The 14,043-nt window shown below is 41.5% G+C and overlaps 1 protein-coding gene across 1 annotated transcript in view; it reads left to right on the top strand.

Moving 5' to 3' along the window:
* The window catches only part of CNTNAP2 (contactin associated protein 2), a 1,037,318-nt gene that overhangs the window by 673,765 nt on the left and 349,510 nt on the right, over positions 1-14,043 (top strand). The window lies entirely within an intron of this gene.

Below are 14,043 nucleotides of genomic sequence, written 5' to 3' on the forward strand. Positions count from 1 at the left end.
TGTTCTCATCCTGAAGCAAAGTTCTTAACCCGATGTACTATTTCTGGGTTAGCGGAGTCTGTAACCTGAAGCATCTGTAACCTAAAGCGTCTGTAACCTGAAGCGCCTGTAACCTGAAGCGTCTGTAACCCGAGGTACCACTGTATCTGCTTTTGAAAAAGATTAGAATCTGCTTTCCTTGTTCAGTATACATCTTTAGCACAAGAAGCAATTCCCCCCCCCCGTGGATTTTCTGCAACTTGAGGTCTAGTCTGCTGTGAAAGAGCAGTCCATTGGAATGGAGCTATTATATGATCATCCCTGAGAGAGCCAGGTTCCTGTGTGAGCTATAATAGGCGCTGTTTTCCCCCCATAAAAGCATTCATTTATTCACTAAAATTTTCATTGTTAACATAAGAGTAGGGAATACATTTTAAAATTGTATACCATCGTCATTACCCCTGTTTAAAAATCTCTCCTTCTTGCTTATTATAAATCCTGAGAAAGTGCCAAGGCAGAATAGACATCAGTGTTAATAATAGAATCCTGGAATGGTAGAGCTGGAATGCACCCAAAGGCCATCTAGTCCAACCCCCTGCAAGACAGGAATCTCAGCTCAAGCATCCCTGGCAGGTGGCCATCCAGCCTCTGCTTGCAAACCTCCAAGGAAGGAGAGACCACAGCCACCTGAGGAAGAAGGTGCCACCATTAATAAATACAGTGGAACCTCAAGTTGCAGACGTTTAGCACCATCCCTCCTATAACTACATAGGGTGGGGAGGGAGGAGACGGCAACATGGCAAATCCTTTTTCAACTACAAATCTGTGTCAAGCATAATTCCTCTCCAAAGATTGTTCTGGTGTTGTGAATGAGTTAGCTGACCTGTTTTTATCACTGAACTTTTTAGCTCTGAGGGGGGAAAGGAGGCCCCCGTGTGCTTTGTTCCTTAGGAGATGGCAGTTTCTACAGGTTTCAATACATCAAGGAATAAAATGACGTTTGTGTTCTGCTGTGCAGTTGATGTGATCTGGTCATTTATGAAAGGCTTGTTTTTTCCAAGTGCCTGGGATGGGGAGTCTCACCCACCTACCAATATATGAATAGCAGGAATTGGTTGTTTTCAGACCAGCACTTTGTCATTTTTGTTTTCACCTTAATAATTGCAGTGCAATCTGCACTTTTAAAAACAGGTTATTAGGAGGACACCAGGAGTTTGGGGAGTGGGTGGGGTGGAAGTCCTATGAAGGGAGCCATGGACTTCAAACTGCCGGCACTTGGGGACGCCTGGGAGCAAAAGAAGCCACAGCCAAGCTGTTCTAGGCTGGAAGGTTGTCTCTGTGTTTTATGTTAAGCAACATTCCCTGGTGAAAGTTTTTGCTTAGGCAAAATATCGGAGGAATTCTGAGGGAAGAAAAAGTGCTTTGATGAATGCATTTTTTCAGTAGGAGTCTTCACGTGCCCTCCTGGCTTATCTTGTTGCACTGTAAGGCAGCGTCCCAATTCATGGCTGCAGCTAGAGGGGACCCGGGTCACTGTGAAGAACTGAGGAGACAGATATGCTGTGGGAGGAAAAATAACTTCCGAAGTCACAGCTGTTTCTGATTATGCAGAGAGAAATCTTGTTTTCCTTTCATGTCTGCAACATCTATAAGTCGACTCACCTAGAAGCCTCGGAGTTGCCAGAGCAATTGGTGTGCTGCCTGGCAAGTGACAGTGCAGATCCCTGTACATCTTTCCTTATCGTTGACAAACTGGGTTTGTTGTTGTAGTCCAGATGGCGCAGTTGTACATTAGGATTGTCACACAGCACATTGCACAGGAATTATTATTCACAACTAATTTATCCCAGAAGCCTGCAGAAACTGGTTGGCTGCACTTGGCTTCCTCAAAGCAGCGTGGGCATGGATTTTCATCACTGGGATAGCATGACATGATGCTAGAAAGGATTTTGAAACCTCCCATCCAATATGTTATTATAGATTATGTTTAACATATGTCAATTTTAATGAAAATCTGACAGTGTGGTTTAAAGACATGCTAAGTACCAGAGATGTGCAAATAGAATGAAGCTGCCCTGACTTATAACTGTTCCTGAAACTGTTTGCCGGTGGTGGGCAGAAGCTTTTGATTTTTTCCTTATCACAAGGAGATATTAGCGTGTCCCGCACTTTCTCTGTTTCATGAAGGCAGCAGGCAAGGTAAGCCCGGCTCTGTTTTTTCCTGGGATATTACCTGCGGATACTGCACTGTATACCGCTGGGCACCAGAGTCAAGCATTTGAGTGACACAACTGCGCAAGCCTTGCATTTCCAGGGCTGCCTCATTGCTAGTCAGAAAAGGAATCCAGTAAAGAAGCTATGGAAATATAGTGCCCATGAGACTGAGCTCTGGACCAGGAAGTATCGTCTATAAAATCATTTGCCCTGGGCAAGCTGGCCTTTCTCAGCCGGAGTCTCTAAAGTGATGCACATATAATAGAATAACACTGACCTTCCATACAGAATAGTTGTTCATTATATTTGAGGTAATAAATGTGCATTGCTTTGGAAATTATAAAATGTTATTTTTAAGCTATGTGTTATAAGAAAACAATGCTGCTCAATGCATTACAAGCTGCATGCTGCTTAGCATGCTGAGGAGCTGGGATCCCCGAGGAGTCGGGGACGGTGCATGTCTAGCTGTTGGACTCCCTTCAGCAGCTTTTTCAAGCTAATGATAGTATGATTATCTAAGGATTCATCAGGGCTGGAGTCAGAAGCGAGATAGTAGCAAACACAGATAACCAACTAGTCCTGTCCTCCAGTTTCTCATTGGTTTTCTTCTGCCACAAAAGAGGCTTCTCTTATGTACTGAAGTTCTCACCCTGGGCCAGCAGGGGGATACTGTAGATAGTTTTCACTCAGGTCCACATATGCAAATAAGGAATTGAAAGTGACGTTCAGTGATTGGATAGTTACAGAAAGTTGTTACAGTTGCGTTGTACTGGAGCTCTATATAAGCAACCTGGCTGAACCCTTCAGTTCAGTTCTGTTCTGGCCTGTGAATAAACAAGAGCTGTTTGAAGAATCGCTGTGCCGTCTGATATGTTCACCCACAACTTAACAGCTTCCATTTTCCTTCCTTGGCCAAAGTGTCCTTTAGTATTTCCTTAAAATCTCAATATGTGTCTGCCTGAACTGGGGGGGGGGGGTTGATGTGAGGGTTTTTCTTTTAATTAAATCTCTCTCTATTATTATCTATTTTGCTTTATTGCAGATGTTTACTGTCATATGTAGTTTAAATAGCAAAACATTTTGGCTTCCACCTTCCTCAGCTGCTCTAATATAAATGGAATGATGCTCCTGCCAGCTTTGGGGGTGTTCAGAAGGGATTCATTTGCTGACACTCAGTGATGTTGTTTGGCATCCCCTGAGATGAGGCCATGGGTTGTTAAGGTGCCCATTATGCAATCCAGAATTTTTCCCTGTCAGTTTTATTATAGCTGTATGTAAAAAGTGTGGGGACACGGGTGGCGCTGTGGTCTAAACCACTGAGCCTCTTGGGCTTGCCGATCGGAAGGTCCACAGTTCGAATCCCCACAATGGGGTGAGCTCCTGTTGCTCGGTCCCTGCTCCTGCCAACCTAGCAGTTCAAAAGCACACCAGTGCAAGTAGATAAATAGGTACCGCTCCGGTGGGAAGGTAAACGGCTCTGGTTCACCAGAAGCGGCTTAGTCATGCTGGCCACATGACCCAGAAGCTGTACGCTGGCTCCCTCGGCCAATAAAGCGAGATGAGCGCCGCAAGCCCAGAGTCGGCCACGACTGGACCTAATGGTCAGGGGTCCTTTTACCTTTTTATGTAAAAAGGACAGTTGTGTGTCGAGGTCCCCAGGTCCACCCCAATAACTCAGACATCACACAGAAATTTTTGTTTAAGATTTTTGGCATAATTTTGGCCACAACTTTATTAAAATACAAATTTGTGAGTGGTTGCATAGGCATTGGTTGCGACTATCTGCCCCCACCATGGGGGACAGACTGACATTCCGCACGATGCGAAAGTCAGAATGGGGGAATACACTTGGGGGTTACGCGGAGCAGGGAACCTGCCCTCACCCCAAATGCAACCAGGAGCTCATTGCTATGGCCCGAGCCCCCTTGACAGAGTGGACAAGCAATAGTTAGCTCCCAATTCCTTTAACGGAATCCCTTGCAGCAGCAGCATTAGAGGGGCAGGCACAGCCAATCCATGCCCCTCAACCAACCAAACCATAAACCAATGCCTAACCGCGAACCTTACAAGTTGAGACGATTTGCTACACAGTAGGCAAAAACCAAATGGCCCCAGCCAATCAGCCAGATGGACAAAATTCCTACCAGGCCCCCGCTCCAAAGCAGACGACCCCATGACAGGCATAGCAAGGTCAAAGCGAACAACCCTATTCTAGGGAGGGAGGGACGGGCAATCCAATGCACGGGCGAAAAGAGGAAGCCCTAGCCTCGTGCAAGGAGTTTTACTATTTCTGGCTGTCAATCAATAAATGGCAACATTAACGTCTTCCCAACAACAAGGGAAGCCCCAATCACATCAGTGGCCAACGATCAATTAGCCCACCCCCCAACTTTGGAGTGTCCTGGTGGCCCCCACCGCAACACGTGCTCTCCATGAAGGAGAACACGCTTTAGCATAAATATATAGTACACCTTACAAGATTTCTTAACCCAACAAGTTCAGTAACAAGGTAAACCAGGATGATATACATAAGGAAATAAATTTCAAAAACACAACAGTGTTCTGTTCATGTGACTAAATTCACCAGTAAATGAACTGAATAATAAAAAAGGGAAGAAAGAAATTAGAGGTTGATAAGTTCCCCACCCACACTTGCTTCTGAAACAACATACAGCAGGACTGCATATTCTGTTTTATCATTCCAATCATGAATAACCCCCTTTTCTGCATGAACAAATCATATTGTTGACCTCCTTTATTTTTTATAAAGTTTTTGAATTTGACCATATAGGCCAAATATCAGATTCTTAATAACCAGTCCCCAATAGAGAGTGGGTTATTTGTTTCTGTTAATAACTGATTGGTATCCAGGATACTGCCAGGAAATGAGTGGTCATTTCCCTCTTTTACAGAACCAAAAATAAATAATAAAGTGCCAATAGTTAGTTCATAATGAGTTATTATTCCGATTTCAGTTACTATTTGTACTCAGTAATTCCTGATTTTAGGACCTGTCCAAAATATATGCTACTTCATTCCACACCCCAACGAATATATACCACATTCATAAATATTTGACTTAATCTTCTTGGTTTTAGGTGTCATCTAAGAGCAGTTAAAAAAAAAAGATTAAGATTAATATAAGCCGCAAACTATGGAATATACCGTACTTCTACATCCATTTCTATGTTGTCTGTGTTGTCCATGTAATTCCCACCCCACCCCCATTTCTATGGAGGTGTCTAATGTTATCTAAGTCTAAGATAATTGGGCTCAAATTTAGCTGGCTGCTTAGTTAATCATATTTCAAATCTTGCACAGACTCTATGTGAGATACAGCTTACAGTAATAGAGTTTACAAAATATTTAATTTTAAAATACTATAATACAGAGATGTGAACGTTACCAGTCTCACTAATAATCTATCTATAATGTTTTATTAATCCATTATATGCAGATTCCTGATCTCAGTTAAATTAGGATCTCCCCAAATTTGTATATTTCCTAATAAGTGCTTATCAACCAGCCGCTTATTATAATTAACTGCTGCGCAGGGAGATATACATACATGAAATTTTGAATAAATCATTGAATTAAGGGTTGGGTTGAATATGAGACATGTTCTCTCTGGTACAGCACCAGAATAAATATTTGAATAGATAGTTACTGTTCCTCCAATGTAATGGCTTTATTTTGAGTAGAACATCAAGTTAGAGGGTTCAACATTACTGCTTTCTTATATTTTATAAAGCTAGGGGAAACTATGTCCCCATTCTCTGTTAGTTGAAATAAAGGTTTAGTTTTGATTCCTGCTTTTTCTCCAGACCGTAAGAAATCTTGGGTAATTTTTTGCCATTTTGCCAATATTGAAGAATTTAATTAGGAAGAGATGTTTAAAAATTAAAAGTGGACTCAAGATAAAACATACCCTGAAATCTTCCCATCCAGGAGCATTCAAATTGCCACCACCTATCAAGATCTTTTGAAACTTCTTTCCATAGTTTGTCATGATTAAAATTTACAAGATTTTCTAATTTTGAAGTCATCTAAATTCCTGAACAGAATATTGGCTTATCTTGTCAAGAAATTCAAGTGGTTTTGCTTATTATATCCTTTTCTCTCCCCCCACCCCCAACTGAAACTCATCCTTTTGGATTTTTATAGATCGACCTTGTATCCAGAAATGAAATCAAAAACAACAAGTATTTTGATAATGATAACAAAGGGTGGGGATTTTTGCTGGATTTTAGTATATGTGCTGCCCGAGGAAGCACACGTTTTTTTTGCTGGATTGTTGTTGTTTAGTCGTTTAGTCGTGTCCGACTCTTCATGACCCCATGGACCAGAGCACGCCAGGCACTTCTGTCTTCCACTGCTTCCCGCAGTTTGATCAGACTCATGTTTGTGGCTTCGAGAACACTGTCCAACCATCTCGTACTCTGTCGTCCCCTTCTCCTTGTGCCCTCCATCTTTCCCAACATCAGGGTCTTTTCCAGGGAGTCTTCTCTTCTCATGAGGTGGCCAAAGTACTGGAGCCTCAGCTTCACGATCTGTCCTTCCAGTGACCACTCAGGGCTGATTTCCTTAAGAATGGATGCGTTTGATCTTCTTGCAGTCCATGGGACTCTCAAAAGTCTCCTCCAAGCACCATAATTCAAAAGCATCAATTATTCTTTATGGTCTTCTTTATGGTCCAGCTCTCACTTCCATACATCACTACTGGGAAAACCATGACTTTAACTATACACACCTTTGTTGGCAAGGTGATGTCTCTGCTTTTTAAGATGCTGTCTAGGTTTGCCAATGCCTTTCTCCCAGGGAGCAGGTGTCTTTTAATTTTGTGACTGCTGTCACCATCTGCAGCGATCATGGAGCCCAAGAAAGTAAAATCTCTCACTGCCTCCATTTCTTCCCCTTCTATTTGCCAGGAGGTGATGGGCCCAGTGGCCATGATCTTCATTTTTTTGATGTTGAGCTTCAGACCATATGTTGCGCTCTCCTCTTTCACCCTCATTAAAAGGTTCTTTAATTCCTCTTCACTTTCTGCCATCAAGGTTGTGTCATCTGTATATCTGAGGTTGTTGATATTTCTTCCGGCCATCTTAATTCCGGCTTGGGATTCATCCAGCCCAGCCTTTTGCATGATGAATTCTGCATATAAGTTAAATAAGCAGGGAGACAAAATGCAGCCTTTTCGTACTCCTTTCCCAATTTTGAACCAGTCAGTTGTTCCATATCCAGTTCTAACTGTAGCTTCTTGTCCCACATAGAGATTTCTCAGGAGACAGATGAGGTGATCAGGCACTCCCATTTCTTTAAGAACTTGCCATAGTTTGCTGTGGTCAACACAGTCAAAGGCTTTTGCATAGTCAATGAAGCAGAAGTAGATGTCTTTCTGGAACTCTCTAGCTTTCTCCATAATCCAGGGCATGTTTGCAATTTGGTCTCCGGTTCCTCTGCCCCTTCGAAATCCAGCTTGCACTTCTGGGAGTTCTCGGTCCACATACTGCTTGAGCCTTCCTTGTAGAATTTTAAGCATAACCTTGCTAGCATGTGAAATGAGTGCAATTGTGCGATAGTTGGAGCATTTTTTGGCACTGCCCTTCTTGGGGATTGGGATGTAGACTGATCTTCTCCAATCCTCTGGCCACTGCTGAGTTTTCCAAATTTGCTGGCATATTAAGTGTAGCACCTTAACAGCATCATCGTTTAAAATTTTAAATAGTTCAGCTGGAATACCATCACTTCCACTGGCCTTGTTATTTGCAGTGCTTTCTAAGGCCCATTTGACTTCACTCTCCAGGATGTCTGGCTCAAGGTCAGCAACCACACTACCTGGGGTATACGAGACATCCATTTCTTTCTGTTATAGTTCCTCTGTGTATTCTTGCCACCTCTTCTTGATGTCTTCTGCTTCTGTTAGGTCCTTTCCACTTTTGTCTTTTATTATGGTAATCTTTGTACGAAATGTTCCTTTCATATCTCCAATTTTCTTGAACAGATCTCTGGTTTTTCCCATTCTATTGTTTTCCTCTATTTCTTTGCATTGCTCGTTTAAGAAGGCCTTCTTGTCTCTCCTTGCTATTTTTTGGAAATCTGCATTCAATTTCTTGTATCTTTCACTATCTCCCTCACATTTTGCTTGCCTTCTCTCCCCCGCTATTTGTAAGGCCTCGTTGGACAGCCACTTTGCTTTCTTGCATTTCCTTTTCATTGGGATGGTTTTCGTTGCTGCCTCCTGTATAATGTTACGAGCCTCCATCCATAGTTCTTCAGGCACTCTGTCCAGCAAATCTAAATCCTTAAACCTGTTCCTCACTTCCACTGTGTATTCATAAGGGATTTGACTTAGATTGTATCTTACCAGCCCAGTGGTTTTTCCTACTTTCTTCAGTTTAAGCTTGAATTTTGCTATAAGAAGCTGATGATCTGAGCCACAGTCAGCTCCACATCTTGTTTTTGCTGACTGTATTAATTTGCTGGATTAAAGGAAGTTAATTTGATGTAATTTGTGTACAGATTTATTTTACCGTCTATTCCGCCCCCCCCCCCCCCCAGTGAATTCTCTTACCTCAGAGGAAGTCCTAATAAATTCTGTGTGTGACTCAATTGATACGGCATTCCTGTGGGTGTTCATGTCAGGTGCCTCTATCCGTGTGGAAAGCATCTGAGTTTGTCCCATTGACGCGAACAAGAAGCTAAAGGGTGTGTATCCAGTTGAAGAAATGACCACCAAATCCATGTATCCCTAAAACCTGATTGATATACTTCTATTCAACACAATCAAATTCTTTTTTAAGGGTGGGTTCAACTAAACAGTTGTGCTGGTGAAAGCCGGCACAAATATGTCCCATTAGTAAACAGGGGCTCTCTCTCAATCTTCTAGTTACTGAGTTTGATCTTCTATTTGTTAATATGGTCGTTCAAATTTTGAAGTCTTGATTAAGAAGAGCGAAAAGTCTGAATGATTCAGGTTTTGATAGGTCTTTTCCTTGCTTAGCAAGTTCTATCTCTGCCATTTCCCAAGTTTTTGAGAAATTACTGTATTTACTTGACTCTAAAGCTCACCTTTTTTTGGCCAAATTACATTGCAAAAATAAAGATGTGCATTAGATTCGATGGCACATTTATATTCACCAGCGAATACTTTTTTTGGTTTCAAGGTTATGAAAATTGAGGTGTGCATTGGATTGGATGGCACATTAGACTCGAGTAAATACGGTATCATGTTGTTCTATAAATTCAAAGACTGGTTTCACCATTTTAGATTTATGTTCATTTTATAAATAAACACGAGAAAGAGTGTACTTTGGAAGTCTGTGTGTACATGCAGACATCTGTCTGGAATAGAAAACGAAGGTAATTCTTAGGTAAGAAATTGCATTAAACCTTAAACAGGTTTATTCTGGGAAATAATAGAGGAGAATCCCTCAGAGAAATGAATGTCAGATGTTTTCAGTTTAATCCTTGATGTCTTCCTTGAAGGGCAGCTTAAATGAATTAGTTGATATAGTGCTGGAGGTTAAAATGAACAGCTCTTCATAGATTTTTCTATACCGTATTTCAAATAGGTTGGAAAGTATCCTTTATATTGTTAACACAGGGGCCTGAAAAGGAAACAAGTGTTGAGGGCACTCTTACACAGGAAGACAAAAGTAAGAGAAATTCGAAAAGAAAAGGGATGTATAATGAACAGAAAACATATTCCTATGCCTTCTTTCTGGTGTTTGGTTTTTCTTTTTCTTTAGTTTGCTTGTTTTGGAAATTCTATATAGAGTATATTCTACATTGTTTAAATAGAAAGTTTTTTGTGGGAAAGTAAGCCTTCATGATGTTCCCCCAACAAATTTCAGTTCTGAAAGGCAGGAAACAGCTTCTTAGAGAATTTCCCTCCTGATTCTTACCACGTTCTTCAGCCTAGTGCTGCTGCTAATGTTCTTTCAGTACAAGGATTTTTCCTTTCTCCTCTCCCAACCCTCCAGAGTAAATTTGGGGACAATGCAGGGAAGCAGAGAGTGGGGGGAGTCCTGTTGCACCAGCAGGAATCCTTGCAGTGGCTTCTGCTAGCGGAACAACTTACGCTATGAGTTCCTTCTGAAGTCACTGTCTTGAGGGCCATATCCTCCTAAATCCACACCCTTGACATCCAGAGCAGTTTTCCTTGAAGCGAACAACTGGTGAGGATCCACATCCCCAAGTGCACCAGACTAGATATTCAACCTGTTCAGCTGGGTGGAGATGCATGTCCAGAACGGCATCTGCTTCCACATTCGCTGCAAGTACAGCAGCTCCAAGGGCAGATCAGGTCTGCTCAGGTCCACACCTAATAATTAAATTTTGAGAGGGGCAAATATATATATATATATATATATATATATATATATATATATATATCTGCCAGCACACATGCCATACAGCCACACTCCTCAGGAACCGTGACTAACTCCCTGTTGATTATACAATTAGAAGCAAAACTGGCTTTTCCTCCTTATACTGTGGTCAGTAGCCTTCTTGCTCAGCAGCTGCTGCTAGTTTCTTCTTTTTTTTCTTTCTATGAGTACTCTCTATAATCTATTTTAAATCCTTTGCCTCAATACACAGAAATATACCTATCTCACTGCCCAGGCTTCGTTGTAAACTGCTGAGTATATTTCATATATCAATGTGGTAGCACTCGCAAGTTTAAAATACGCTTGCAAGCATTGTCCAGGCATTTTCTTGGCAACTGTGGCAGCCAGCCTGCATGCTTCATGACAGCTTCTGACAGGCTCCATCTTTGGTACCCATTTTGGAAATCCAACTCGGAAATTGCCTGTCAGTTTTTGTAAAGGCACTGAGGTGTCTCCCCCCCGCCCCATGCCTTCGTTATTTTATATCAGAAAAGAAGCATCCATATTATTCTTCAGGAGGTTTCTAGCAAACAAGAAACCCCATTAACTCCTTCCATCTATCTTCCAAAGCAAGGGCACTTGATTTTCTACTTCTGTACTTCTGGGCCTAAAGCCACTGGCCCGTGATTTAAGTTAAAGTCTGCGTAAGCAAGCATTAGCCCAGCTTGATGATGTCTTCTTAGTTGTTCCACTAAAATGCCAACAGTTGATCAATTCAGTGTCATTACACCAGCTGACCTTCTCAAAATCATTACATCAGTAAATAAGATTCCTACTTACTTTAGACTCCTCACCAGAACAAATTTGCTCTTGAATTTATTGGCGTGCTTTGTGGACTCTGTTGGGCTAGAGAGTCCACTCGCCAGCATCCCCTGCCCCCATCTATTGTGTGTGCTATATGTATTTGTACCAATTTTACTATAACAATTCTTGATTCTGTGCTGTGCCTTATATATTGCATTTGTTCGTGTGAAGCGCTGCTGAAGAAAATACCAATTGCTCAGTCTGATCTTTCATTACCCTTTCATTGTTTGGTCAAGACCTCAGAGAATAGTTACAAGGAGCCTTTTTTCAAAGCTGTAGCTTCTTGTTTTTTACTTAAGCCTCAATGATGAATAGATTTCCAATGCCTCCGTAAGTGATAAAGGGGCACTCCTCTCCTCCATGTGAAAATAACTGTCCCCACACTGGCTTGATTTAAAAAAGAAATCTGGTTAGCCCTAGTCCGTGTGGTTTGCAAGCTAATCTCTTGCCACAAGGGCTGTGCCAAAAATTTATTCTGCATTCCCCATTGACTAACGACAAAAGAAATTGAATTCAAAACTTTGCTGAAATTCTCATGAGTTGGGTGTGGGGTTTTATTTCTTCATGTTTATCTTACTTATGTGGTGGTGTTTTGAGGACTCTTCCTTTCATGCCCCAAATCATCTTTGCAGCTTTTCCGGGTGTCCATGTTTCAAGTCCAGGGGGTTAAATAATGAGTCTACTTCTTCAATGGGGCTTTTTCAGATCAGGAAGCATGGGCAGCTACATCCAGGATCACTTGCAGAGTGATGGAGAAACCTTCACTGTTTACACCCTACAAGCCTCACCAACTTGGCAATGGTGAGATAAGCTCAAAACTCAGCTCCCACAGAAATATTAAATGAGTTCTAGACTCCTCTGAGAATGAGGCAGAAGATCTTTCCAGGAATGCTCTCTCTCATATAATGTTTTTGTGTGTTACATCTTTTTGTTTCTTGCAAAACCCAGAACAGTTTGTATGCGCCTTCTAGCAAGCTCCCATCCTGGCCCTGATCCAGTCTGCAGCCACAGGTCCAGAAACACTTCAGCATCTGCTGCTTGTAGACCAAGTCAGAACAGCAGCAGCAGCAGCACTCTCACCCTCTGAGGGGCAATGCAGGGGGTGATCTGGGAATGCTGAAATGATCCGTAAATGATGCTTGGCAGCCTATCCGTTTCCATTACATAAGGTACACGTTAACCATGATGTTTGTGTTCTGGCGTACTTAAAGGATAGAAACTGATACTTCTGAGGCGACTTAAATCTGTGAATTTTGTATTCTGCCTTATGGTACAGAGTGGATTTAGAGAGCTGGCAATTAATAGGTCAGGTGTTAGAAGGAAAAACTATTTCAAAAGATTTCAGATAGAACAGCCAGAATCAGTGTGCATGAACAAACTTTTTTAAAGGTTATCATGTTCTTGCCACGAGATGATTGGCAGCAATGAAAATAACTGATTGGTGATATTTCAGGGCCTTTATTTGATACACATTTGTCAGACTTTTTGCCATGACATTTAACAAATATGGAGAAAAGAAACATGTTAACAGAAATAAAGACAGCTTGAGCACAAGGTTATGATTTGGGTGCTAGTGTTTTAATCTGGTCCAAGCTGCAGTGTCAACTTTTAATAAAAAAAAAGGGGATTGGCATTTTGTGTGTGCACATGAAATACACCTGAACCATGTTTCTCACGAAGGAAAAAAGGGACATACAGACAACTAATCCTCTTTGTTCTTTATTTAAGAGATGGGAAATGTTTAATGCAATGCTTTCTTGACATAACTTCAATCAAATAATAATAATAATAATAATAATAATAATAATAATAATAATAATACACCAGGCATATACTGCAGATAGAAACATCTTTGGGGAATTTATTAAAAGAATCACTATCTCAGAAAAAGTGGCTGCAAGCAATAAGCTCCCAAGTTTTGCAAGATTTAAAATTAGAACTATCTTGGGGAGGAAGTTAGCTCTCTGCTTGACCCCCAGGTGTTGGCAGAATGGTATCAACACATTCCTACGATAGATCATTTCCATACCCTTGATGCTCATATAAGTCTTCTAAGGATAACACTCTTCCTCCCTAACCAACATTCTCAAGAGATCCGAATGTAGCGTCATGTGTGATGGCAGGGAGGAAAGAGGAGAAAGGAGCAGGCGACTTGGAGAGGGTGGGGGGAGAACTGTCTGATGGCATTTGCAGTAAAAATCCTCTGCGAAAGTTTGTTCATTCACTCATTTTTCATTTATTTGTATGCTGCTTTTTCGCGCGCGCACACCCAAGTCAAGCGCAAAGCAGCTGACAGCAAAGAAACAAGGGCACATTTCAAACAAACACTACAAAAGCAAATTTACAATAACAGAGCAAAACAATAGCAAATATAATAAAATGCAAAAAAACCCAACCTTCCAATATTATAAATACAAGATTATGTAGACAACATGCAGCATCTAATAGCAGTTTCCCCTCTCCCTTGATGTTGCTCAGGGTCCCTTAGAAAGCTTCTCAGGGCAAGGTGTGGGGGGTAACTGGAAAAAACCTTCCCAATGTGAAACTTACTGGACCCTACTGGAGGAGCATCCTTCATGCTTGATATAATCACACTGAGACTCTGAATTTAGGAAAGTAAGGATGTGCATGCTTGATAGAAAAGCTCCTGGTTCTG

Source organism: Podarcis cretensis (genome assembly GCF_951804945.1).
Source record: "Podarcis cretensis genome assembly, chromosome: 12".
NCBI lineage: Eukaryota > Metazoa > Chordata > Lepidosauria > Squamata > Lacertidae > Podarcis > Podarcis cretensis.